Source organism: Acinonyx jubatus, chromosome B4 (genome assembly GCF_027475565.1).
Source record: "Acinonyx jubatus isolate Ajub_Pintada_27869175 chromosome B4, VMU_Ajub_asm_v1.0, whole genome shotgun sequence".
Classification (NCBI taxonomy): Eukaryota; Metazoa; Chordata; class Mammalia; order Carnivora; family Felidae; genus Acinonyx; species Acinonyx jubatus.
Genome location: NC_069387.1, coordinates 128,162,653 through 128,190,495, shown reverse-complemented (window position 1 = coordinate 128,190,495; position 27,843 = coordinate 128,162,653). Strand labels below are relative to the sequence as shown.

General features: G+C 51.6%; 1 protein-coding gene and 1 long non-coding RNA gene across 11 annotated transcripts in view; one reads left to right on the top strand and one right to left on the bottom strand.

Moving 5' to 3' along the window:
* The window catches only part of LOC106981062 (uncharacterized), a 109,976-nt gene that overhangs the window by 39,111 nt on the left and 43,022 nt on the right, over positions 1-27,843 (bottom strand). The gene's annotated exons all lie outside the window — the stretch shown is intronic.
* Positions 1-27,843, top strand: part of CACNG2 (calcium voltage-gated channel auxiliary subunit gamma 2) — a 111,364-nt gene that overhangs the window by 66,245 nt on the left and 17,276 nt on the right. The gene's annotated exons all lie outside the window — the stretch shown is intronic.

Here is a 27,843-nt window from a genome sequence, read left to right as displayed (position 1 = left end):
TCCAGAAGGGACTGTGGTTTACAATCAAGAGGGCACATCACCCCAGATCTACCAAATCAGAGTGTGAGGGTTGGATGTCTTTACTGCTTCTTAGTACCTAGAAGGCACTTATCAGACCTTTCCAGGGACACTAGGAGCAGGTTGGGGGTAGGGGGGAGGGTGAGTTGCAGAAGGAAGGAAGGACTAGGAATCAGGGGAAAGAGGAAGAAAGAGACCAGAGAAACAGTTTAGGGTGGTGGTCACTGGTAATGTGCTTGGGAGGCAGATAGATCTGGATTCCAATCCTGACTCTGACCCTTGAGCTGGGTGACTTTGGGTGAGCAGCCTGACCTCTCTCTCTGGGCCTGTATTCTCCTCTGTGAAAGGGAAACTCTGCACCTCCCGGGCTTGCTACCGGGCTCAGGGAGCTCAAGGGGAGGACACGTGGCACCGGGCCCGCAGTCAGTGCTGCATAAAGGACAGCGGTTGCCCCCACCACTGGAGGGGGTGGGGCGGGGGGGAGCTGACAAGGTGCCAAGAAGCCTCCTCCTGGTTCACAGCTTCACCTTGGGCCATCCCTGCCACCTCCCATACGGACGCCTAGCGTTGGAAGGAGCTGTATGGCAGATACGATTCGTGAGGTGTCTAGAATTCCAGGGACTTTGTTCCTTTGATACCCAAGACGCAAAGGAGAGGAGCTCCCCACTCCGGGGATTGCCAAGGCTTTAAGAACTGATGTGTCCTAATGATTGGGGTGAGCAGTCACAGGAGCAGCATAGCCCTTAGAGAACATCAAGGTCAATCCCATCTTGGAGGCCCAGAGAGGGTAGGCAACCTGCCCAAGGTCACGCAGAGTGTTACGGGGATTAACCCCACAGACCTTCAGTCTCCCCATCCAGACAGCAGAAGTAACAACTGAGATTACTAAGAGAACTCAGTAGAATTTTGCATAGTGACTGACCCACAAATGTCTCAATGAATAATACTAATAGCAATTATTATTATTACTACCACTATCATCATCATCGATATTATTATTAAATCAGTTTATAAACAGTTCCCTAGACTCTCAGTCCAGCTCCCTTTCATTGGCCTGAATCTCACCCTTTCTGCGTTAACTAACAGTTGACAAAGTCATTGACAAGCTCTGGGCCAGACAGTGCTATTCTAACTCACTTGACCCTCACGATGAACATGATAAGATAGATACTCCTGTTACCCCATTTCCCAAATTGGGAAACTAAGCACAAGGCAATTAAGTCACATGCCCGAGATCACACCCCCAGGAAGGGGCAGAACTGTAACTCTTACTGACAATCTGGTCCCAGCATATGAATGCCAAATGCTATACTCTTAACACCTCAAAACCTTCTCCAGGAGTGAGCCTCTGTTACTTCTCCAAATTTCGAACACTGAGTGAGGAAGATGTCTTGCCTTGCCTTTTAAGTAATTTAGTGCCAGGGCAAGGCTGGCATATAGTAGGGGCCTAAAACGTGTTCCTTCTTCCCTCTGGAACTTCAGAGCTGAATTTCTGCTTTCACGGAGCATTTCTTGGGCACCCAGCCCCACTCATAGATGGCTTGTGTCTACATACCTTACTGAACTCGCTTTTCCTATTCTAAGGGTAAGGAAGTCAGACATGGGCCAACGGCTCTCACTGTGTCCCCAGACCGTCGGCATCTAGCTTGAGAAAGGCAGACTGTCTGGCTTCACTCAACACTCTGTCAATCAGAAACTGGGGCCGGGGTCCAACAGTCTGTGTTTCAACAAGCCCTCCAAGACATTCTGGGGTATGCTAACAAGGAGGAACTACCGACGGAGTGATTCATGCAGCACCTGGTCTGGGCCCAGGGCTTCGTGGTGGGGGGGGGACTCTGGAAAAGTAGGCGGAGCCAACTGGCCAGGTCTGAATCCTGCCCCTCCACAGCTAAGCAACCTTGGGCGAGTCACTTAACCTCTCTGTGATTCAGTTTCCCGGTTTCTAAACAAGGAGGACGGTGCCTGTTTTGTAATCACGTCTGGAGGGTTAACCGAGATCACAGATGTAAAGCACTGAGGAGGGTGAACAGCAGATAGCGAGTACTCAGTAAATGTCACCTGCTGCTTGACTGTTGTTGTCATAGGCAAAGACATGAACCAATGTGCATACTTAACACGGAAAACCGTGTGGCTTGCCTTGCAAAGCCACAAAGTTGTCTTTTTAACTCAGCTATTCGAGAAATATTCACGGAGCAGCTATTATTCGCCAGGGCCTTGTCGAGTCTGTGATGCCACAATGCGTAAGACAGTGTCCCAGCAGACAAGTGGGGAAGGGTGGGGAACAGGCCTGTGTCACAGTACCTGTGTGTGCATGGAGTAGAAAGGAAAGGCTCCTGGAGAGAATGTGTGTGTGCGCGCACACACACAGACTCTACTTAATCACTGATTTATTTTTTTTTTAAATATGCAGCACATATGGGCATCAGGGATGGAATTCATTCTGTTCTCCTGACTTCCTTTTTATCAGTTTCAGGGATGAGCTCAATACCTGTGCAATATCATTATTAGTCATTCATTCACACGCCACGTTTACTCCAAAAACAAAAGTCATCTTTGTCCTCAAATCACTCCCATCACAGAAGATACGAAATTCTTCAAGACAAAATATACGACCGGAAAAGACAGGCTTGGGCTGGGAGGCCCATCCAGCAGCCAGGAGTGGGCTTGGTACAGGCACTTCTCACTCTGAGCTCCTAGGAGTGGGGAAGGCTTCCCAGAGGAGCCATGACCCCAGTGGGCTTTCTTGAAGGATAAGGACAACAGCCAGATGAAGGGATGCATCGGGCGAGGTCTGGGGAAAGGGTGTGGTGCTTCCATCCCCTCTCCAGGGACAACACTGTCCCCGCTCCCCTATGTGTTCACCAACCAGGGAGCTCCAGAACCTAGTCCTTTTGGGTTTTTCTGGAGGGTTCCTTGCACAGTCAAGACCAAGTCCCTGGTCTTTGGCTGATTTAACCTCTAGCCACCCTCATCTTCCCGGAGGTCCGGGAGGTGGGACCGTAAGTTCCAACCCTCCAATCACATGGTTGGTTCTCTGGGCAGCCACTCCCACCCTTACCTTAGGGCTTTCCAAAGGTCGCCTCATTAACATAACAAAAGACATTTCCCCCCCCCCCCCCTTCACCCTTACTGTGGGCAATTCCCAGGGTATCAGGAGCCCAAAGCCAGAAACCCTGGACAAGACCACATACACGGGAGAACTATATTGTGGTCATTTCAGCGACCAAATATATATTTCTTATCAATCGCACTATCACAGAGGTGAAGTACCTGCCCAAGGTCACACAGCCAGTAAGTGGTGTTGCTGACGTTCGAATTTGGGGAGCCTCGCTCCTGAATCTATGCTCTTTAACGCTCCACCCCACAGAACAAATGAACTGGCAGAAGAGGCCAGAGAGGTTTTCTAGGTGGGATTGGTTATTTAAAGGAAAAGGAGAAAAATACAGTATCCTTTCTCTTGGAGTGTATCCATTGTGAACACATTTCTCCCTACACCGTGAGCCTCACTCCGGACTGAGGATTTTGCTATCACTCGGTTGAGAGTCATTCAGTTGCGTCCCAGAGGACCACCTGCCTTAAGTTATCATGCCAGGAAGGGAATGCTTCTCTGAGCTGCTCGTCCTCTGCAAACAGATCTGGAAGGCTTGTGCTGAAAGCGGAGTGTCCAATTACTTGTCTTTGCGGCGCTAATCTGAGCAAAGTCACAGAAGGCAGGGGAGGGTTTCCCAGAGCGGCGGTCTTCCTAGACTCACGGTCCAGGCACCGTGCGCGCGTATGCACACACTGGGATGTGTCTTCCAGGGGATAATAATATTTTTAAATCCACTTATGCATAACTGGCTTATGTAGCTGTGTAGAGGCCCCTCTGAACACCATTTCGGCGCTGGGGCTTGCCTTTATACAAAGCAATGACCCTGAAGGGCACCTGGGTGGCTCAGTTGGTTAAGCGGAAGACTCTTGATTTCGGCTCAGGTCGTGATCTCACCGTTCGTGAGATCGAGCCCCGCGTCTGGCTCCATGCTGATAGCATGGGGTCTGCTTGGGATTCTCTTTCCCTCTCTCTCTGACCCTCCCCAGCTCGCTCATGCACTGCTCTTTCTCTCTCTGTCTCTCTCTGTCTCTGTCTCTCTCTCTCAAAATAAATAAACATTAAAAAAAAAAAAAAAGCAATGACCCGAGTGATACCATTTAACTTGTAACAGGCTGATAAACACATCCAGCTGCCACTACGGTGGCAACTATGTCCAACACTGAAGTGACAACTTCAAGTGAAATCACTTTCAAGTGATTTCGGTCCTCAGCTTGAAATCTTCTGCGTTGCAAACTTCTCTCTTGCCATCTGTTCAGTGGAAATATTCTGTTCACAGAATATCGCTTTCACTTAAATTATCTGAGAAATGGAGACGTTGCGTTTACGTCACAAGAGCAGTATCATTGGGCAGGAAATTCACTGCCTTCGTTGTCACAGACTAGTGGGAAAAGAATAAAAGCAGACGTGGTTGATGGGCAGCCGAGGTCCGGTGACACTGTGGTGGTCTTTGTGTCTCAGGTCCTTGAGATAAGTCACAGTGAACTCATTGGTAGGCAGAGTGATCACTTGGCACACACCGGCCAAGGCATAATGAACTCAAAAGAGGCTCGAGCAAAACAACGTCACCCATCACACTAAATCGGGGCTCTTGATTCGAATTCGATTAGTAACGGCAATTCTGTATTTCCCTGGTAATGCTGTCTCTATTTCACAAATGGTTTGAGACCTGTAAACTCTTACGCCGTGCGCATAAGAAACATGCAACCTAGCAGTGTGCTTTTACATTTTAAACATCAGAATTTTTAAAATATCTGACATCCCGCAGAGCCTTGGGAATTCTATTCACTTAACACAACCCCTACACTAGTCAAGTCTGAGAAACCTTAATGGAATGAGCACCGAACGGGGGCCCTGACCAAATAGAAGGTAAATCCTGGCTAGGCAGCGAAGCCACTGTGTCCTGGGCGATCCCTTATTCACCTTTCTGGGACTCAGTTTTCTCATCCGAATGGGAAGAGTAACACTGGCCTCCCAAGCGGGCCGTGAGAATTTTAAAGGATGTTTTGTGGAAAGTGCCAGGCATGTAGCTGACACTAGGAGTGAATTCCCTGCCCTTTTCTCTTAAGTTTTCATCCCATCCGCATGCCATTCTGTTGCTTCTCCCCTCTGAAAAATAGAGGCTGGGCCGGGGGTAGGAAGCATACCCACTGTCAGGGACAGGTCTTGTTTGTTAGGACCAGGGGCAGGCAGGCCCTGGTGGCCATCAGGGAGGCAGAGAGGTGGAGGGAGACCAAGCACATATAGCTGCCACCTGTCTCCCCAGGAAGGGGAAAGCCGGTCACTGGTGAGAGGGCGGTGAGCAGACCTGGCAGTGAATTGGGGCAGCCTCTGCAGCCTGGGATGTGACACAGGAGCAGCTGCCTCCGAGGGGCCCCTGCAGGCACACTTGGCCGCTCTCCTCTGGGTTCCGCCCGGGTTCCAGCCCAGCTGAAGACACGGCCATATGGCAGCAAGCTCTTTGGGAAGAAAAGGGAGGCTGGCCCTTCCAAAACCCAAGGGAACAAAGTCACAGAGGAGAGGCTGGCAGTGTCCCGGGCCTGGAGTCCCGGAACCCATCCAAGGGCCACAAGATGTCACTGGCACACAGCTCGGATTTCACTACCTGTCCCTCCCCTGTGCCCTCCACCTCCACAGAGGATGGCTTCCAGCCACATAAAAGCAGAGACAGTCATTCGGCGCATGTGTATTGGTCGGCTGCTGTGGCCAGAGAGACCCCGCGAGGCTCTCATGCTTATACCCGTGGCAAGCAGCCGAAACATATAGGGCTTCTAAATTTCAGATTGATGGCTAACAGCATTACCAGACCCTAGAATGCGGCAGGTGTTCAACATAAGTTATCTCAACGAATTTCAGAAATCCTCAAAAGCAGCAGCTATTATCCCATTCGACAGGTGAACGAACAGACTGAGAGAGGTGATGAAGGCTCAGCTCAGTCCTTGGACTGTCTGATTCCCAAGCCCTTATGCCTCCCACCGCACCATCGTATCACCATTTGCATTTAAGAGGGGAAAAGAGACTGGTGGGTTTTTTTTTAATGTTTTTATTTATTTTTGACAGAGAGAGAGAGAGAGAGAGACAGAGCATGAGCAGGGGAGGGGAAGAGAGAGAGGGAGGCGCAGAATCTGAAGCAGGCTCCAGGCTCTGAGCTGTCAGCACAGAGCCAGACTCAGGGCTCGAACACACGAACTGTTGAGATCATGACCTGGGCCGAAGTTGGATGCTTAACAGACTGAGCCACCCAGGCACCCCATGGTGTTTTATTAAACACCTACTCAGTGCCGGGGTTTGGGATTTTACATGGATTTCTTCCTTTTAGCTCCATAATAAGTCTATGAGGTAGATGTCACTATACATCTTTTTTTTGGATGAGGAAACTAAGACTTAAATGGATGGGGTAAGAGGCTCCACATGAACTAGTTGGTAAGTGACAAAGCCAAGGTTCAGGGTAGGTCTGTCTGCTTTCCAAAGCCCATGCACTCCCCCTGCCTCAAGTCCCTCCTCTGAGCAACTAGCCAGATTAAAGCATTTTCAACATAAAACATAGTATAATAACTCTACCCACCATCAAGGAACTCACATTGAGTACCTATGTTGCTTCCAGCCTTGTGCTAGGCTCTGTAATCATTTTTTTAAATAGTTTCTACTCCTAGCCCCCCAGAAATACCCATCCAGACGGGCAGATAAGGCATGAAAACATGAAGAGAGAGTAGTAAATATGCCAGTGTTCTCAAGGACTAGACGATGGGGAAACATCAGTCTCGTCACTTCCCTGTCCTCTGCCTAGCTAGTTCCTGGTCATCCTGCAGATCTCCACCTCAATGCAGCTTCCTTAGGGAGGACTTCACTGAAAGCTCACCTTGGTTTAGGTTCTAGTAACACATCTCCAGGATTCTCAGAATCTTTCCTTCCCAGGACCCTACACATGCACCATAACCTGTCCAATGTCTGCATCCCCCACCAGCCTGCGAATGTCTTGAGTGCAGAGGTGGCCCCTAATTCATGCACTCCCTCCCCAGTGCTTAGCATCCCCGATGCCTGGCACCATGCCTGAAAGGAGTATAAAATAAATATATAGAGTAGAAAGAAGAGTAGAAAATAAGTAAATCATGGTGCAATAACTGAATAATGAAATTGGTCGGGAGAGACCTCATGAAGGAGGAGGGATTTTAGTTGCGCCTTGAAGATCAGGGAAGGCCCAAATGGGTCATGAGAGGGGAGATGATAAGCCAGGGAGGGAGCCAAACTAGCAGGGCAAATGGGGCTGTGTCAACTGGATATCCCTATGGGGACAATGTATGTGTCAAGCCCTACCTCACACCATACAGATAAAATCAATCCCTGATAGATTACAGATCTAAAGGAGAAAGGGAAGGTCACAAGGCTTCATCCAGACTTCTAGTAGTGATACCTCTCTCTCCCCTTCGGGGACTCACTGGGAAGACAGAGTGACATGACCCACTGGAGACAGTAATATCTAGTGAATCCTAAGGCCCTACTTTCTATGGTGCAGCCTCACCGGGATAAAACTCAACAGTAAAAGACAGCTTTTTAATGTAAATCTCCAATGCAACTGCATGAAAAAGACATCAAAAATTCAAGGATGGAATTCTCCTATGGGGGAATTTCAATAAAAATTCAGTATTAGAATGACCCAACAATAATAACTGCATTTAAAGAGTTCTTAGTATGTGCCAGGCTCTTCTCTGAGCACTTAACCAAATTAGCTTCTCCCCGGCAATCCAAGAGGCATGTACTTTTCCCATCTCCCTATCAGAGACGGGGAAACCAAGGTAACACGCATTTAAGTGATTCAAGGACATTGCCATTCAAGGGGTAGCAGCTTTGGAGCCAGGGCAGAGGACTATTTTTCTGAGCCCTGGGTGGGGGCAACGGGAAATGAAAATTCTATCAGCCACCTTGGTAGCTGTGCGGAATGAATAGGAGAACGAACATAAACACACCTTCTTACTTTTAAACGCAGTGTGCCAGTAGAGCCTTTTTTTTTTAAATATTTATTTATTTTGGGGAGAGCGTAAGCAGAGGAGGGGCAGAGAGAGGGAGACAGAGAATTGGAAACGGGCTCGGCACTGACAGGCCGACAGCAGTGAGCCAGATGCAGGGCTTGAACTCACGCGAGATCACGACCTGAGCTGAAGCTGGGCGCTCAACTGACTGAGCCACCCAGGTGCCCCAAGTCTTTTTGTTGTGGTGGTTGTTTTTTAACTGATTTCTACTATGACATTGTTTCTTTAGAACATAGAAGGTTAGGGGCGCCTGGGTGGCTCAGTCTGTTTAAGCGCCCGATTTTGCCTCAGGTCGTGATCTTGCGGTTCATGAGTTCGAGCCCCGCGTCGGGCTCTGTGCTGACAGTTCAGAGCCTGGAGCCTGCTTCCGATTCTGTGTCTCCCTCTCTCTCTGCCCCTGCCCTGCAACACTCTGTCTCTCTATCTCTCTCAAAAATAAATATTTTTAAAAACTTAAAAAGAAAGAAAGTAGAAGGTTAAATCGGAGCATGTGATGTGGATTCCCACAATCCACAGGGATTTACTGAGCACCTGCTTACAAAATGAACAAAGTAAGGCCCTGCCCTCGTGGATCTTCCATTCCAACGAGAGAGTCAAGGAGTAAACGCATAATCCATAAAAATGCAATCAGACATCAGCTAGTGATTAAATAAGAAGGGAAATCAATCCAGCTAAGGGAGTAGAGGGTGATGGTCACAGTTTTTGTTCAGAGATCTGAGTGACGTAAGAGAGGCAGCTATGTGGACGGAGGGCAAGGGCGCTGCAGGCGGGAGCCCCAAGTGCAAGGGCCCTGAGCAGGGAGCCTGCTTGGTGTGGTTAGAGACCAACTGGCAGTCGGGCTGGCTGGAGTCAAGTGAATGGGGCAGAGAGGCAGCGGAGGGCAGCAGGCAATCCAGACTAAACCAGCTGGGGTCCTGTGGGCAGGGTACCCATGAGATACACAAAATGTATACAGCGGGCAGGAATTCACGCCGTTTGCTCACCGGCCTTCTCTGTGTGTGAGACTCCAGCCAGTCACTGCCAACCCTGTGCACGCACTTCCCCTCCGGAACAGTCAGGCGGGACTTACGGGCTGTAGTGGGCATATGGCTGTGAGCACATGCGTTCTATTCATTCATTCCCCAGACATTCGCTGAGCACCTGCTGTAAGCCAAGGCCCTTGCTGGGTGGCAGGGATACATCATGAATAAAACATGCAGAGTCCCTGCTCTGAAGCCAGGCATCCTCTAGTGAGGAAGACTGGAAGTAAACTGAGTCACCTTGCCTGGGGACAAAGGCCCTTGCCACGAGTCTGGCCCTGCCCAAGAGGTGAAAGAAGCTGGAGAAGGGGGAACCGGTTCTGCCCCCAGGCTCCATCATAGCCGGTGATGGGCAAACGGAACCACTGCCAACCACAGAAAATCCCCAAACCTCACTGAGTCCATAGTTGGAATCACTGTCCTCTGCAAGCTTTCACAAGCTCCTCTAGCCCGGCAAAAACGCCTGGGCACCTGAGGTCACACTACCTGTAGCTCTCCACCCCTTGCTTTCTGGCAAGGGGCGGGGGGGGGGGGGGGCGGTGCATACGCACATCTGGAGACACAGAAGGCGGACAGGCTATCTTTTGCCTATGGACATGACGATAAACGCAGCAGCCTGCACTGCCCTGGAGGGGGTGGGCAAGGACACAGGCCAATGCGCCGTCTCAGGGTGGTGTGGGCCAGGGTGGAGTGCTGGGCTGGGCTGGACAGAAGGGAAGAGGGGCCTGGGAGAAAGAGCAGACTTCAAGGAAGCCTTCCTAGAGGAAATTATGTGTCAGCCGAGAGCTGAAGCATGAATGGGAGGCATCCAGGGAGGTAGACAGAGAGGAGAGAGAGGCAGGGAAGTGGCAAAGGAAGGCCAGGCAGAGGGTGAGTTAGACAGTCCAAGATAGGGGGCCCCTGGGTGGCTCAGTCAGTTAAGCATCCAACTCTGGTTCAGGTCACGATCTAGCGGTTCACGGGTTCGAGCCCTGCGTCGGGCTCTGCGCTGACAACTCGGAGTCTGCTTGGGATTCCGTGTCTCCCTCTCTCTCTGCCCCTCCCACCCCCCCTCAAAAATAAATAAGCATTTAAAAAAAGAAGAGGAAAGGAAAAGAAAGAAAGTCCGAGATAGGAGTGAGCATGGTGGGGGTGGCAGTCCGGGCAGCTCAGGATGGCTGATGAGTAGAGTCTGAAGAGCCATGAGCTAAGGGGCAGCAAATCCAGTGGATCCCGCAGCAGGCCTTGCCACAGAGCCCCAACCCCATCCTGGAGGAATGGGGAGGCACTGAGGGTCCTGGAGCAGAGAAGAGGAAGCCCAGATTTTTGTCTTTTGCAAATCACAGTGGCTACAGAGTGGGGAATAGTTTGGAACTGGGTAAGAGGGAGTCAGAGAAGTCGGCTGGGGCTTGGAGGTGTTCTAATAATGCAGGGGAAGTTAGCAGTGGGCCAGACTAAGACGTGGGTGATTCCAGATTTGTTAAAGAATTGGCAATTAGACCAGACTGGGAATGGAGAGGTCAAAATCAAGGACGACTCCCAGATGTGCAGCTTAGGAAACCAGTTGGATGAAGGCCTGGCATGTGAAGGGAGAGCAGCTGTGAAAAGGGTCTGTGGGGAAAACAGCTAAGTTCAGCCTGAAGTCCACGTATCTGTGGGATATTTAGGGGACCCAGTGCACCATGAGGTCAGGGGTAAGAGACAGGTCTGGGATAGAGTTAAGATTCTCGGGTCCTCCCCTGCAAGGATGAAAACTACAGCCACAGGTGAGGTTCCGCAAGGAATTCCTACAGAATGAAACATGAAGAGGCCAAGGGGAGAGCCCCAAAGACACCAAATTTACAAGACAAGCAGAAGAAGAGGACTTTGCAAAGGAGTCTGAAAATGAGAAGAAAGAAAAGAGCAACAGGGCTGTCCCAGGTGCCAAGGGGAAAGGGCACATCAGGAGGTCCGAGTGCTGGGCTGGGTCACATGATGCCCACAGGGCACGGCAGAGGCACGCAGACATGTGTAAAAATCCTCCCAGGCTAGTGCACAAGGGGAGAGAAAGGTACTGGAAACCTCTGCACCCTACTTTTTCATTACCCTCTGCTCTCTGTGAAAGGACGGGTAGAAAAATCCCAGATCCGTTTAGTGCAGTGTTTCCCAAAGATGGTCTGAGAAACCTGGCCCCGTGAGATGAAATACACACGCACACCCATGTACACATGCTGTCTGTAGTGACCGAATGTTTAGAAGGTTGTGCACCACAGTCTCACATCAGGGTCCGATGATGCAATTCGCAGAGCAAACCCTCTAACAGCCCAGTGGTGAAGAAACCTGTTTAACTTCATTTGATCCGGCATTTCCCAAACCTCTTTGGCAATGGAACCCCATTACCTACTAACATCTCTTGGGCTGGCGTTTGGAAATGGCAGCATTGATGGAAAAGGGCATGTCTAACTGATGAAATGTCTACAGCTGGTAACCCCCTGGCGAAAAGCATCCTCTCCCAAGCTTGGGATGAAAGGCATCCTTGGTCTGGGTCTCCCTCATTCATTCACTGATTTAAAACGTATTGGGTAGGGACGCCTGGGTGGCTCAGTCGGTTATGCATCCGACTCTTAATTTCAGCTCAGGTCATGATCTCACGCATCGGGCTCTGTGCTGACAGCCCGGAGCCTGCTTGGGATTCTCTCCCTTTCTCTCTATTCCTCCCCTGCTCTCCATGCACTTGTGTGTGCGCTGCGCTCTCTCTCACTCTCTCAAGATAATTTTTTTTTAAATAAAAATAAAGAAAATGTACTGGGCACCTAGTAGGTGGTGGCGTAGCCAGAAGGGCTGGCACATTTGAGGAGACGAAGATTGAGGAGACATGAGGAAGGCGTTCTTTGGATGTGCACGTTCTTGGTAGAGGATACGGCCGGCCAAATAACCAGGCAGGCGCTGGCCAGCCAGCGTGGCAGGATGAGGGAAGGAACACCACCACTACCATTTATGAAGCACCTACTGTGTGCCAGGCACACTCCATAATAATGAACGAGCGGCTAACATTTATTGGATTCCTGCACTAGATAGTCTCCTAAGTCCATCAGCGTATTTATGCTTCCAACCACCCGGGAGATATTTATTATCTCCTTCACCAGATAAGGCCACTGAGACAGACAGACGTGACATTTCTCACCCAAGGCCAAGGTTAGCAGTGTCAGAGCAGGGATCTGAGCCTAGACAGTCTGCTCCAGATATTATACTCTTCAACTCTACATTCTACACCCTTTGGAAACATCCCGCTGATACTTGAACTTGGGTTGCTAGAGTCTGAAGCTGAAGTGCCAACCGTTATACCCTGGAACCACCCACATTATTGACGTTCTTTGATCTTCACGACATTTTGCCGCACGTGTTAGAAACCGCATTTCACAGAGGAGGCTCCAACTTTCACACAGCTCATGGCAGGCAGTGCTGAGGCTCTTGAACTCAGGGGCGGGGTCTGACTCCAAAGCTCACGCTCCTAGGTCTATCACATCCTGCCGCCCAGACTGCTGTCATTTTTACAGGTTGGAATTGAGGTGATAGCATATTTCGCATCTACGGAGGCCTGGCGGCCTGACAAGGCAGAATGGACAGTGGCTATGATGAGACGGCCTCCTGGACACAACCCCATGTCAGGCTCCAACCCCTTATTTGTTGGGGTGGCAGGGGGGGCGGGGAGGGCGGTGTCCAGGAGGTCCTAGAGGAGGGGCCAGCATGGCCAGGGCAGAGGGAGAAGGGGAATTCGGGAGGGCTTGGACTGAAGTCATTTTACCGACTGGTATTTGACAGCCAGCGTGGCTATGTCAGGACATACCTGAGGAATGTCAGCCCAGGCTGGGACCAAAACCATGATTGTTTACCAATTTCCAGCAGCCTTGACCTTCAATGGCCAAGCAGGCTCACAGACAGTTCCCCTGTGCAAGTCTGGCCTCCTCTGAGGAGTCCTCCCTCCTTTGACCTGGAGTCATGGCCTTAAACCTGAGGTAGGTCAAGTTCATCTGCACCTTTCTACAGTCGCATGCTGCAGCCCCAATCCTGCAAATGCAGATTCCCGGGCCCCGAATGGCCGGGACTCTGCAGCACCTCTTCCAGAGATGCCAAAAGCAGTGCCTCTGAACCAGAATCTGCAGACTGCAGGCCTGGAGGCTGGGAGATGCTATCCCACCCAGCCCACGCGGCCCCTCGGCGGCCCCAGACACACACACACACGCCAGACCCCGAAGGAGCTCCTAACCGAAAGCCCTCTGTGCGGTGTGGATCTAATTAAGTTCTGACATCATCTCAAATTGAATCCTTTTATTAAACATTTATCTTCAGATTCCGGAGTGTCACAACACCCCATTGTCTTAAGCGACAGAAAGGAAAATAGCGTTTGCCTTTCCCACAGCAACCAAAGTCCTGTTCTCAGCAGCCCGCGAGCGACAGCCAGGTCTTTCCAGAGCCCTCTCTTCCTCCACCTGCGCGGGGTCCTTGGCGGTCCCCCTGCCCCGAGCTTGCCCCCGGTTCCTCGACACACCCGCCTCCCTCCTGATCTCCAGCCTCGCTGAGCTGTCTGGATCAGCTGCAACTTCTCTCAGTCATTTTCCTCAGCCTTCCAGAACCCCTTTCCTCCTGGGGATTGCGGCGGAGAGACGGAAGGCGGCCTGGCTGTCTCGGCTGCTCCTCTCTGAGCACAGGCTGGCTCTGGGAGGCAGAGCTCACGGGATCCCACCCCTGGCCTCCCTCCATCCCGCTCCCAGACTCCGAAGGCTTCGGAACAGATTCTAGTGTTTTCGTCCTTCCCTGCTTCCCTAGCAGAGTGCCTAGCACAGAGAAGGCTGGCAAGGTGTTTTCATTGATCAGTGACTCAATAGTTAAAGACCAAGTGTTGTCCTCAGCTTTGTCGTTTGGAGAACTCTCTTTGGACGTTCCCCAAAGGTGATCGAATTCTAGCAGGCTGGTCCCTGCCAGTCAGACTCCTGGGAGACTCACCTTTCCCTCGTCTACAAGTGTCTCCTGGGCAGAACTCTCTTCTGGGGAGTAGACACTTCTGAGCAATGAGAAGCTCCCACCTGGATGACCAGTCCAAGTCTTTTTAAACACCCGGGAATACTAAGGCTCGAGTTGCGATCATTCCTTTCTCTAGGCATGACAAGACCCACCAGTCCTGTGACAATAATTACAGATCATGTGTACCGACAGCTCACAACACACACCGTTCTAAGAGCCTTACATGTGCATTAAACTTATGGAGCCCACACAAGGAACTCTGGAATAGGTAATGTTCCTTACCCCATTTTACAGAAAGGAAACTGAGGCCCAAAGTGGTTAAGCAACTTGCCCAAGGCTACACACCCAGGCATTCTGACGGCCTCGGTCCTGAGTTTCTAGGAAACTAGGTAACATTTACCCAATAGTTACTATTTAGCAAGCTTGCGAGCCTCTAGTAGAAGGGGCTCGTGAATAGAACCCACTCAACCAGTTGACACGATCATTGAATCGCATGATATGGAAAATGCTGGAGCAGGATTTCTAGTGAATATTAGAGAGTCTCCCGCACCCACCGAGAGAACAGAAAGTGTGCAGTTCGATCCCTGTCCTTGATGCATGTGGAACGCCGTTAGGACAATGACACAGAAACTCGTGAAATCCGAAATAACAAGACAGGCCAGCTGTACGAGAGCTGTCACGAGGCAGCCTGCGGTGGACGGCCGGATGAGTGTCTTGGAGGTAAAAACAGAGCTGGAAGGAAAGAGATGCAGTTCTGAGATGCACCATCAGGAAAGGCTCCTTAGATCCTAGCTTCCAGGGGTGGAAGGCAGAATCATCTAGTCCACCTCCCAGCCATTAAAGAAATGCTCTCTTCAGCATCCCTAAGACACAGCCGACCGCTTTCAGCTTGAATGCCTCCAGTGACGGGTAGCTCACTACCTTAGGAGGCAATGCTGAAAACTACCATACTGGCTCAGGTGCCCACCTGACATCTCCTGCCCTACACAGGACCAGGCAAGGTTGAGGTGCAAAACTGAAGATGCTCATTGCGCCTGCATGACCCTGAGAGCGACTGCCTCTTTGATTTGGACCCTAGGCACCTCATCTACTCCTGGCCCTGCCAGAACATCCCCACCCATGGCTCCCAGCTGTCCCTCTGGAGTAAACCAGACACCGTTTTAGGTGAAGGGGAGGAAAGAGTTTGATTCATCGGGGAGGGGAGTTGTAAGCAAAGGTGGGCACCGGGGCAAGGGCAAGATGCAAAGGCACAGCAGGGAGAGGAGAGTCAGGGCAGAGAAGGTGAAAAGCTTTGGGTCCCACTGAACATAGCTGGGATGTCTGGTTGTCCAGATGTCTGCCCTTTCTGCGACAGGCGCTGGGGGTCTTGAAGATTTCCAAGGCAGGGAGTGTGTTTGGCTTGAAAACAAGAGTGTGCTCACATGAGCGGCATCCCCGGTCCTGTGGATCCTCATCACGTGAAACGTTTCTGTCCTCTTGGGTCAGTGGTTTAGATGGCATTTGACCACTTTGGCCTGGATCTCTGCCATGAAATCGAATGTGCCAAAGCAGGGAAAATGAACCATAGGGGGTTCGGAGAAAGCAGTTGTCAGAAAATGAAGGTGGATTATGCAAAGCAGAAAAGGCCGCTGGCATTTTCTCTCCAAGGAGGGATCTGAACAACATACCAGAGATCTTCGTGAGATGCTATCAGGAAGGAGCGTCCCGGGGCAGCTGGGGGGCTCAGTCGGTTAAGTGCCTGACTTTGGCTCAGGTCATGATCTCACGGTCCATGAGTTCAAGCCCCGCGTTGGGCTCTGTGCTGACAGCTCAGCTCTGTGCTGGAGCCTGCTTCAGATTCTGTGTCTCCCGCTCACTGCTCCCCCCACCGCCCACCCGCCTGCTCACACTCTGTCTCTCTCTCTCAAAAATAAAAAAAGGGAAGGAGCATCCCTCAGATGGCAATGTCCACGGGGCCGGGCCCGTGATCTTTGTGCACGAGGTAGGGGAAGGGATGCTATCTCTGCGGGAATTTTTATTTCCCTAGCATTTATTATGCGGCAGGCACGGTGTCCAGCACTTTTTGACGTCTTGTTGGGGTTTACAACAACCTTACCCCATTTTTCACAGAAGGAGATAGAAGCTTGGGGGGTGGGGGGAGTGGGACGGAGCCACGTGCGTCATGCCCAGTCTCGTTCACTACAGGATGCCCGTGCTCACCAGCCTGCACCTCTGCACGGGGTTTGCAATTTACCGGGTGGGTTTATTAGTTCCCGTTTCATCTATTCACTTCTACCATCAGGGAAGCAGGACTGCCCCCTGTTCCCATCTGGCAGATCAACAGACCTCCGCTGACTTCACGACCATCCCTTCTCTCCATCCCCACTGTTCCCACCCCGCCCAGGCCGCCACCATCTCTCCCCTGGACGCCCGCCACAGCGATCCAGGCAAGGGGTCCTGGTGGCTCCAATGGGGCTGGTGGCTTCCAGTCTCACCCTTCCCTCACATTCCCCACTTGGCCATCAGTACCGACATCCTAACATACAAGTCTGGTCACATGTCCCCCTTGCTTAAAACCCTTCATTGGCTCCCCACTGCTCCTAAATTCATACCTTAAATGGCTTGTTAGGCCTTGAATAATCTGACTGCAGCCACTAACTCTCCCAACTGATTATACGCACACACACACACGCACACACACACACAATTATATCCAGCACAACCATCTGTCCTTCAGACAGACAAAGGCTCTTGGCCTCAGGATCCCGTCCTCTGTCTCTGGTTAACCCTTGCTCCTCTCCCTAGCACCTTTCTTCCTTCCCCTCTTTCATCTGCCACCTTCTACTTACCCTTCAGGGCTCCTCTGAGATGAGGCTTCTTCCAGGAAGCCTTCCTGACAACCCACCAGCACCCAGACTGAGCTATGCACGCTTCTGTGCACCCTCCAGGGTTCCATGCTCTGCTGTGACAATATCACACAGGGGTCACCTAGAAATCCACTGCCTGGAGTCAAATCTCAGCTCTTTTGATCACACTGGCAGTAAATCCTTAGATGTATTCCTCTACCTCTATGCCTCCATTCCCATGCCTTTAAAAAGTGGAGAACATGGGGCGCCTGGGTGGCTCAGTCAGTTAGGCGGCCAACTTCGGCTCAGGTCATGATCTCTCAGTCCATGGGTTCGAGCCCCGCATCAGGCTCTGTGCTGACAGCTCAGAGCCTGGAGCCTGTTTCAGATTCTGCGTCTCCCTCTCTCTGACCCTCCCCTGTTCACGCTCTGTCTCTCCCTGTCTCAAAAATAAATAAAACGTTAAAAAAAAATTTTTTTTAAGTGGAGAACATAACAAAAGGGGTTTTTTGAGGATTAAATATAAAGTGCTAAGCCTGGCGCCTGGCTCATGGCGGCTTCTCCCAGAGGCCAGTGATCACCACCCCTGAGTCATACAAGTTAATTATTTGTCCCAGTGCCTCTTGGACTCAGTTGTTGGGGACAGAGAATCCTGCTGTATCAATGTCCCCTCTATTGCGGTGCCCAGTTCAAACCACCACACCTCGTAGGCTCTCAGTAAAAGTTGAGGACTAGCGGAAATACTGAATGCGTCAAAAAGCATACAACTTGCCCAAGATCACATGGCTAAGGGATGACAGAAGGAGGGACCAAATGCGAGTGCTCTCAGTGGCAAGGCCACCTTTCCACTACACCGTAAGGCCTCTCAAGATGAGGCAGAGCTGCTGACACATGACGGTATTTATTCATCACCCACCTGCCCCTGGGGTCCCGGGGTTGACAGAGTCATTTGAACAATCCTGTTTTGTAGGATCTATGCGTATCCGCTCCCTATGCTCCCTGGGCATGCCTCCCCCAGGGAGCTCTCTTGACACAGCAGAGTAATCCCCATTCTCTTCAATGAGTCTGTGAGCTTCTCAAGCACAGGAGCTGTGTGTGCTCCATCCGTGTCCCCCACCCCCACCCCCAGTGGGCCCCAGCAAAGACAATAGCACCTACTAGCTAGCAGGCACTGAACAAGGCCTCTCAATACAGCGCTCTGGGAAATTCTCACAACTCTATGAGACAGGTCCCACTGCCTCCCCATTTTACAGATGAAGAGACTGAGGTTCAGAGGGCTTCCATGGTGTAACGGTGATACAAACCCAGCTTGCCTCCAGACTTGGGCTAACCACTGACCTTCACGGCCTCCCTATAGTAGGAGCTACACTAACGGATCCGTATTTCAGGAAGATTCCTTCACGGCCTGTGACAACACCCAGGCCTACAGGTCGATGTCACAGGGTGCTTTTAGGTGGGCTCGTTACCTGAGCAGAGGGTCCTTAACCTCATCGGGAGCAGGTTTTCCATCACAACGTGGCATGAAGTGTGTCTGAGCTTTTCCTGTATCCAGGGCCGCCTCCAGTGTCAACAATGGCGGGGGACGGGGGACAAAGTTGCAATGAGGGCGCTTGACGTTCAGGACCCAGATCCTTCCACCTCCTCAGAAGTCAAGCCCATTTCTGTCCAGTGTAGGGTCCTGACCACCATCTCCAGCTTCCCCACCCCAGCCCAGTCCGTAAGCACCTCGACCCGCTGGTCTTCACCTGCATCCATTACATTCTTCCTGCCTGAGGTCGAACCCCCATTCTTTCCCCTCCTTCCCGGCTCCCTTTGTCCAAGGCCGACTTCCCCACAATGTCCCGACTCCCCTCATCCCCCGCCACAGCTGGCATCCTGAACAAAGACGTTGTGAGAAACACTGAGACGCCCCTTCATTCATTCATTCCTTCAGTAACTCTTAGTGGTATTTAGTGAGCACTTGCTATATGTAAGCACTGAGAGTTCAACCGACTGTGGTTAGCATTAAATCCACACAAAAGACTATTTTAACATGTATGATTATGTTCATTAGGAATAGTCTTGGCTCCCGAGGCTTTTTTTTTTTTTTTAGGTTTTTAAATTTATTTTTCAAAGAGAGACAGAGAGAGAGCGCAGGGGAGGGGCAGAGAGAGAAGAGAGAGAATCCTAAGCAGGCTCCGCACGGTCAGCACCGAGCCCGATGTGGGGCTCGAATTCACAACCCGTGAGATCATGATCTGAGCCGAAACCAAGAGTTGGATGCTTAACGACTGGGCCACCCAGGCATCCTGTCAACTCCAATGTAAAGGATGGTTTACTCCCTCCTCATCACACAACCTTGGAGGTAAGAGGCCCAGGGCTGCTGCAGTTCCGTGGCGGCATTGCCCCCATGCCTTGAGCCTATTTCTACCATCATGCCGCTCTCCATCCGCAGGGTGGCTCCGTGGTTCAAGACTGCACCGGAGCTGCCCAAGCCAGGGGCGCCCAGAGGGCGCGTCCCACCCGCTGAGGGTTCTTTCTCAGAAGTGACTCCCACCCCCACTGCCGCTGCCATCCCATTGGCCAGAACTCGGTCACGTGGCCACCCGTGGCTGGGACAGCCGCGCAAATCCGCTGGGAAACGTCCGCGCAGGCAAAATATGGCAAGGCAAGGCAAGGCAAACGCTGGGCTAGGGAACCCTGGCTGCGCCACCGCGAGGTGTAGAGAGGAACTGTAAAAAGAGCCCCTGTGCACTCAGCACCAGACTAGGAACTAGAACATCCAGTGCGTCGAAGCCGGTCCTGGGCCCTCCCTGCTGCCACCAACCCCCCCCACTCCCCCACCTCCGGTCCACACCCTCTTGAATTCCGTGGTCGGGGTTGCCTTGCCCGGCTTTACCGGTTCACCGCTTGTAAACGATCGTCAGCCTAGTTGTATAAGTTTTTACCTTTGTGAAAATAGAATCATACCATAGGTATATATATTTATATATAACATCTAGATGTTATACATATGTCATAGCTATATATATATGTTCTGCAGCTATATATATATATATATATATATATATATATATATATATATATATATATTTCTGCAGCTTGATTTTCTGTTCAGTATTATGGGTGTGGGATTCACCGGTGTTGACACGGGTAGCTGTAATCCATTCGTTTTCACTGCTGTGTAGTATCCCGTTTTATCAACATACTCCAAGGAGTTAGCATTCTCCTGACAACAGAACCGTGGGCTTGTCCCAGTGTTTTGCCCTTACAAGCAGGGCTGGGAGGAACATTCGCACGCACATTTCCTCATGCCTACATGCAAGAATTTCTCCGAGGCAAATTTCTAAGAGAAACTGCTGGGTTGTGGGGGGGATACACATATTTTCATATTGTCAAATAGGTTTTTAATAAGCCAGGTGCAAAAGGTGGTGGCGATGCCCCAGGGGCTCTAATGGTTTGAGACAAGTGTTCATCCATTTAGGAGGATGGAAATGTGTAACACACTGCCTGCTCGCAGACCTGGGTGGGCACACATACGCACACACAGACTCATTCATTTATTGTACATTTGTTCAATAAACATTTGTCATGTAGCCATTCTCATCAATTAGAAGCCACACCATCAGTGTAATGATGATTCTTCAGGAGGGAAGAAACACAGTGCAGTAAATGAATCCATCAATTATAAGACACATTCTAATTTCAGCAACACTGAAATGTGCGTGTGAGAGCATCTTAGAGTCAAGGGAAATATGGTACCTTCAGGGAATTCTCTAGAGGAAATTCTGCCCTTAGGAGCTTACAGACTTGAAGCTACTTGTTCCCAACAATACCCTAACAGAGGTCATGGTCAAAGCAGACACAAGGTGCTTGAAAGCCTTGCTACCCAATCCCAACTGTGGTCCACTTGGGAGCTTGTGAGAAATGGAGTCTCAGGCCCTGCCTCAGAACCACTGAGTCAGAATCTGGCTTAACATGAACCCCGGGCGATTCCCATGCCCATTGAAATCTGAGAAGCAGGCAGAGACCCATAGGGAAGAGAAAGAGTCTTTCTAGTTGAGGGCAATCAAGAAAGTCTTCCTGAAAGAGGCATCATTTGAAGAGGAAAAACTACATCTGTGCTCAGGACCTCTGGGAGGTGAGCTGGCGGTTGGTGGGCCAGACACCTTACCCCCTTCTCATCCCGCCCCAGGGGAACCTGAACGGGACCTAACCCATGGTGGGTGGCTGAAATAATCCAATGAGTGCATGAACAAATGAGCGAGCTCACAGACAGCCACACAGGCTGCTTCAAACCCTCCAGCACCGGCTGCCGCTGGCATCGTGCTGGCGGCTGGGGGTCCCAGCCAGGGAGGAGCCCGGCACTGCCCATCCACCCCAAGGTCTCCTGAATCCCCACCGGCAGGGAGGGCCCAGCCAGCAAAGTGAAAAGCCAGGAGCAGAAAAGGTTGAAAACACAGAGAAAGCAGCTCCCACCAAACCCTTCATTTGCTTCACTTAAAAAATTACTTAGCCAGCCTCCTGCCGGTGCCTCCCCCCCCTCCCTCCGAGCACCCGCCCCGCTCTCCTTCAGCTTCTCATGAATATGTGGGAAATAAAACGGTGTCTGTTCAGCCCCTAATGACCAGGTTTATGAAGAGCTTATTGTATCTCAAAGAAATGAGACAGCAGTTGGTGTTGTGAGATATTAATGTGCTTTTTACAAAGCTGATGAAACCTCCTTTAAACTACTTAATACCTGCAAGCTGAAATTTCCAGTCTGAGAGTAAATTCCTGGAGGCAGAGCTGAGGCAGAGCCTCAGGCACAGCCCTTGGCCTTTCTGTCTCAGCTGGGCGGGCAGTCATTCGGCTCTGGGGTCGGTGGGGCACTGCTGCCCTTTGGGGTGGGGGTCCAGTAGAGATTTCGTGATTGTTGGGGGCCTTGGCAGAATAATCCTTCCTAGTTCACAGTGGGAGAGTCTCTCCCACATCCTCCTGCTCTAAGAGCTCAAAGTCAATGCCTTTCTGGGGAGTGGGGAGTGAGATGCTCCCCCCTCAGTTCAGCCTGGGCCCCCAGCCCCCCTGGGGATGTGGCCCCTGTCCCCTCTTCTGCCCTCACCCCCTCCTAGCCAGCCCTCTACATGGGACCTATCTTCTTGTAAGTCTCCAGTCCCGCTCTGACGTCACGCGTCCACCCCGGCCGACCCCTCACACGGGTTGCCCTTCATCCAGCAGGTGTGCTGGTAAATGTCTAGCAACTGGCTCTCCGGGCAGGGAAAGGGGACCTTGATCTATCGTACGTGCCAATTCTCGGGGTGCAAATCCTCCCACCGTGGCTGCCCGCGTGAGTGACCATGAGACTCTAACGAGCAGCCGCTGGAAGCTAGTGCAAGCCTGCTCCTGCACACCTCTGCCTCCGGGCTCCCTTGTACCCCCAACTCTGGTCCAGGGGACCTTCCCCGACCCCCCGAGACAGTCTGTCCCCTCTTGTGTGCCCCGCACCTCCCTGCCTTTGCTCTTGCTGATCCCTGTCCTACAAATCTCTTCTCACCGCCCCCCCCCGACTTCCTCATCACCCTCCGACACACACATGCTCACTCTCACTCACACACTCACAGTCACATGTGCCCCTCCTGTGCGCCCCGAGACACGCTCTGCTTTGTCGCCGCACAGACCCTGCTACACCACAGCGTCTGGCATCCATCTCCCCCCGCACACTACAAGTTCCATGGGGACAGAAAGTATATGTTTTTCCTCTGTGTCCCCAGCAGGTTACACCGAGCATGGCATACGGTCGGCGCTACACAAATCTTAGCTGAACAACTAACTCTGCTGTCATAAGGCCTCATACATTTGGCTATGGAGTATGTGGGACATTACATTCTAGTAAATTCTGTGCTGTCTTTCCCCCCCACCCAGACTGAGAGCCCCCGAAAGGCAGGGAATCAGGTTAGATTTCCCTCCACCACCCCAGTGGTCATGGTCACATGGTCAGCCCTTAGTCCCTACCTTGGGGAGAGAGCCTGCCTAAGGATGAAGCCAACTGAGAGGAAAACCAGAGATGGGGAGAGAGACCCCAGATTTTTGAGCACCTGGATCCATCTGTGCCTGAAGCCATATCAGTCCCTGGGCTTGATGAGCACCAACCTGAAAAAAATACAGCAGGACCCTAGGCTGGCATCAGGAAAGCCAGACTGTGCCACTCTGCACTGACTGTTGTGACGTCTCGAAGATGTTCTACCACATTTCAACTCCAAACAGAGGTGGCTGAGTGCTGCTGACGCCACCTCCCTTTCATGAACCTCAGCACCTCTTCGTTCGGACTGAATCCGTGGCCACAGAGCTTCAAGTGCTCCTGGAGACCCTTTACGCCTCCAGCCCACCCTCACCGCCTCACTGCTACCGTTAGCCTCTGGACTATTGGGACCCATCCCGTCATGGCCTGCGTCTCAGTTTACCTCCATTAGTCCTCACTACCAATCATTTGTCCCTCAGGACTCTGTTCACCTCCCAATCTGCCCCAATCTCCCACCTCACCACCCCCCCCCGGCCTTTCAAATCCCTGCCCAGGGGTCCTCGACATTTGGTCCAGAGGTCAGGAACCCCCTCTCCTAACCTCTTTTGTGCTCACTCATAGAAACCTGGCTGTCCCTTGAGACACCACTCACAGGGCTGATAGATAATTCACAGGGGATGTTTTATTGCCTCTTCCCAAAAGCCCTGTCTAAAACTCATCCAGTCTTCTCTTCCCTGACTCTCTCCTGCCCAGTCCCAACTTGGCATCCCCCCCATTCTTTGAGGAGGTAAGCACCGGCCCACCTCATTCTCCCAGGCCACCCTGCAGCCATCTTGGATTTCACAAGCGGTCAGACAGCCTTCCCAGTACCTGGCCTGGAACACCTTGCTCGGCGAGCACATCCCAGTCCCAGCTTGCTGGTTGTTAACTGCTGAAATCCTGTGTACCCAGGATTTCAAGCAGCCCCACTAAGTGCAGGAAGAGGGCTGTACAGGGGCGGCTCCCGGCTGTGACAGATAGAGCAAGGAGCAGCTGGGACTGAGGCCCCATCTCCTCTCCCCACTCGCCAAGAATTGGTGGAGGGTTGAGCTCTGTGCCCCGGGCCTGGCAGCTCTCCAAGCCCTGGGCCCAGCGAGAGCCCCAGAAGAACAGAATGTGCCTACAGCCAGAGTGGCTGGGCCAGGCTGGGCACACACCATCACCCATGAGAGCACTACCTCTGAGGTTTCTGCTCTCCTCCTCCTCGCCCCCCACTCCACCACCCACAGGGGCATCCCTCCCGGCCTCCCAGGTCGCCCCGCAGGAGGGCGACCTGCTTGGAGAAGGCCTCCAACACGATGGCATGGGACAGGGTAGGAGAAAATTCTGTATTTACTGAGACAAAGTAAGTCTTACTCCAACAGAGACATGTTGGAAGCAGCTGGTATGGTTCCCTGCGTCAAATCGTGGTCCAGACGGGACCATCATTTAGCTAGAAAGAGCCTCACACCAATAGTTTCTAAAAACAACCAATGATTTGGGGTTTATCAGAATAATGTGATGAATGCTTTGCGTATCATCCTTAACTTGGTAGGCAGCTTCCTAATACATACTTAACTACGTATAGAAAATAAAAGTGAACGCTTAGTTTTGTCTTCTATATCTGTTGGTATGACCTTTCCGATTGCTAGAGACTTTGAATGTCATCCCTACCTCCACCCGACCCGAGCCACCCAGTTCATGGTCTCATCCTTGACCGTGACATGACCAATAGCCACGTCCCCTCAGTGATCTCAATCGCTGGCCCCCACTTGCTGACTCTCATGCCCCAGTCTTCCAACTTACTCCCAGGAGCCCCCAGCTCTGGCAGTTCTTTGACCCCCACCCCACCCTAGGCTTCCAATGCATTGACCCCATCACCTCTTCACTGCCTCCTTCCCCAGCTTAGAGTCTGACCCATCTTCATAATCACTGCCTCCCCCACCCCTGCTCTTGGACTCATTCCACAGACCCCCACCCTGGTTAAAGGCAACCCTCCAGCCAGACTCAGCCATACCCTAGATGTAGCTGGGCCTCATCCCCTCTCACACTGCTCCTGCATCCCTCCCTCGTCTCTCCAGCTATCATGCCTTCCCTCTCTTCTGGAACATTCCCACCAGGATCACTCATGCCTTAACATCTCCCCCAACACAGAATGGACAGCAGAGCAGCAGACACCCCACCAGCACAGTACAGGGGGGGCAGAGGGGGGTTGAGGGAAAGAGACAACAAACGATATGTTGGAGGCTGGGGCAGCCAGACCAGCATGTGCAAAGGTCCTGTGGTAGGAGGGAGCATGCGTGACAGAAGGCTGAGATGGCATGTGCACAGAGAGGGAAGTGGGCAGGAAATAAGGCCAGACAGAGGTGGGGATCAGGCCACTTTAAGATGCTGAGCTTTCCTTACAGGACTGGGAAGCTATTGAGCATTTCAAGCTAGAAGTGGCTTGATCAGATTTGCATTTTCAAAGGATCGCTACGATTACTCTGTAGACAAGGATGAGAGTGAGTGCAAAATGACCAGTGGGGAGGCTGTCATGCAGAGAAGCCAGGATGGTGGCCTGGCTGTGGGTGTTGCTGCCAATGGAGAGAACGTGACAGTTTTGAGAGACACTGCGAGTGAATGCAGGCAGGACGTCCTAAGGGAAGGGACCTGCAGTCAGGAAGAAGAAATGTAGGCAGTGACAACTGGGCTCAGGCTTGCATCGGCAGCGATGGAGAGGCATTCACTGAGCTGGTTGGTGCCTGCAAAAGACCAGGTTTGAGGGCAAATGATCATGAGTTCAGATTTGGAGCTTCTGGATACACAGTGCCTTTAAAACATCCACCAGGAGACATCAGATCGGCAGGTGGATACCAGGTCTGGCCCTCACGGGAGAGTCTGGGCTGCTGGTGACCTCACACAGCCCCTATACAGCATCTCTTGAGCCCTTCCTGTGTGCCAGGCACCACGCTAGGAGCTCATGGTCTAAAGATCACTGGGGCACGGCCCGTGCAGAGAAACAGCCAGGTTGCAAGGGAAGCAGGTATGGGTGCGGGCTGCTAGCATGAAACGTGGGGCCCTTAGAAGACAGGGTGGAGGCACCACCCACAAGCCCTTAGTCTGGAATTGAGCAGTGTCCCCAGTTTGCTGTTGTTGTTGTTGTTTAATGTTTATTTTAGTTTTGAGAGAGAGAGAGAGAGTGAGCAGGCCAGGGGCAGAGAGAGAGGGAGACACAGAATCCGAAGCAGGCTCCAGGTTCCGAGCCATCAGCACAGAGCCCGATGCGGGGCTTGAACTCATGAACCGTGAGATCATGACCTGAGCCAACGTCAGCCACTTAACCATCAGAGCCCCCCAGCCGCCCCATGTCCCCAGTTTGTTAGGAGTCTCGGGGTCCACATCTCACCTCCTGCACGGATTGATTACAAAGATGCCCGGCACCAGATTGGCACTGATGAGATATTTGCCAGCTTGAGTTGAAAGCAAATGAAAGCACTTTGCAAAGCACTTTTCAAATACACTGATTTGTAATTTTACCAATAGGGAGGAGATTTTATCCTCTTAGCAGCTAGACTCTTAGCAGTAGACTCTTCTCAGGTCCTAGAGGGAGTTGAGGCCTCCTGGGGATGCTTGAGGAGAGGGCGGAGAAGCAGGGTGTGTGGGCAAGAAGGGTTCTGCCCCAGGGGAGCATTTCAAGCGCAACGCTGTGCTCCTGAGTCCCCACAGAGCTTCAGTGAAGTTACCAGAAGTCTCCATATCCTCTGGGGAATCGTTTTTCTTGCAGAAGTCAGGAAAGGGGGTGAATATGGTATAGAGACAGTGATTGGGGCGATCAACCATCTTCTCTGCAATATGTCGCATAAAATAATAGCCTTAGAAATGCCTAAAACGCTTCCCTTTATAGAAGTACACCTGTATCGTATAGAAGCAGGTGTATATGATATATACACAGATCTATGTAAGAACGCCCTAAAATTCCTAAATCATATCCGTAGTACATGATAAAACCTACTTTATGGGATATGAAGGTTCAGCACCCCATAGGAAAACAGATTGCTAACACGGACCGAGAACTGTATTAATTAGGTTATATTAGCTACTGTCACAGAAAAATCCCAAATGTCAGTGGCTGAATATAGTCAGCATCCAATTCTCCCTCACAGCGATGCCCCCAAGCACTTTTACCGACGTGCCAGGCACTCCCTCTGAGCACTTTATATGTGTCAGCTCATTTAATCCGCGAAGGAAGAACTCCTTTGATCTCCACCTCTCAGGTGAGGAATGCCAGGCTGGACCCAGGCCACAGGAGCTGCCAGCATGGGTTTGCCTATTTATTCATTCAGAGAAAGTTCGTCTGCTGGTGCGGTGGGGGGGGGGGCGGTACGACCCTGTGTGAAACTGACAGAGGTTTCTACTGTGGCGGAGCAGACCCGCTTGGCAAGCTCCAGCCCACAAATCAGTCCTTCACGAAGACCACATTCACTTCACAGTCATTGGTGGAGCCGGCTGGGACCTTGGGTTTTCATCTGAGCCTGTGTTCACCTTCTCGGCCATCTGCCAGAAAAGATTGAGTCAAAAGGCCTTCGTTGGAGCCCTGGATCTATCGTTTCCTGACCACAAGTACTTACTTGGATCATTTAGCCTCCCTGAGCCTCAGTTTCTTCATCTGTGCAATGGAAGAGATAATAGTCCTCTCACAGGCCTATGGTAGAGCCAGAATGAGTTGTAGTTCAAGAGCCTGGCAGTGGGGCTCAGCCCCCACTGGGGGCTCAACCCCTCCCCATCATCCCCCCCATCATCCTCCTCCCCTGCCCAGAGCAACTAGGGGCTGGGCACAGTGGATTCCAGGCCCTGCAGATGGGAAGGCACTTTGCAAGCTCATTTAAGGGCTGTGAGAACGTTTGTTGGC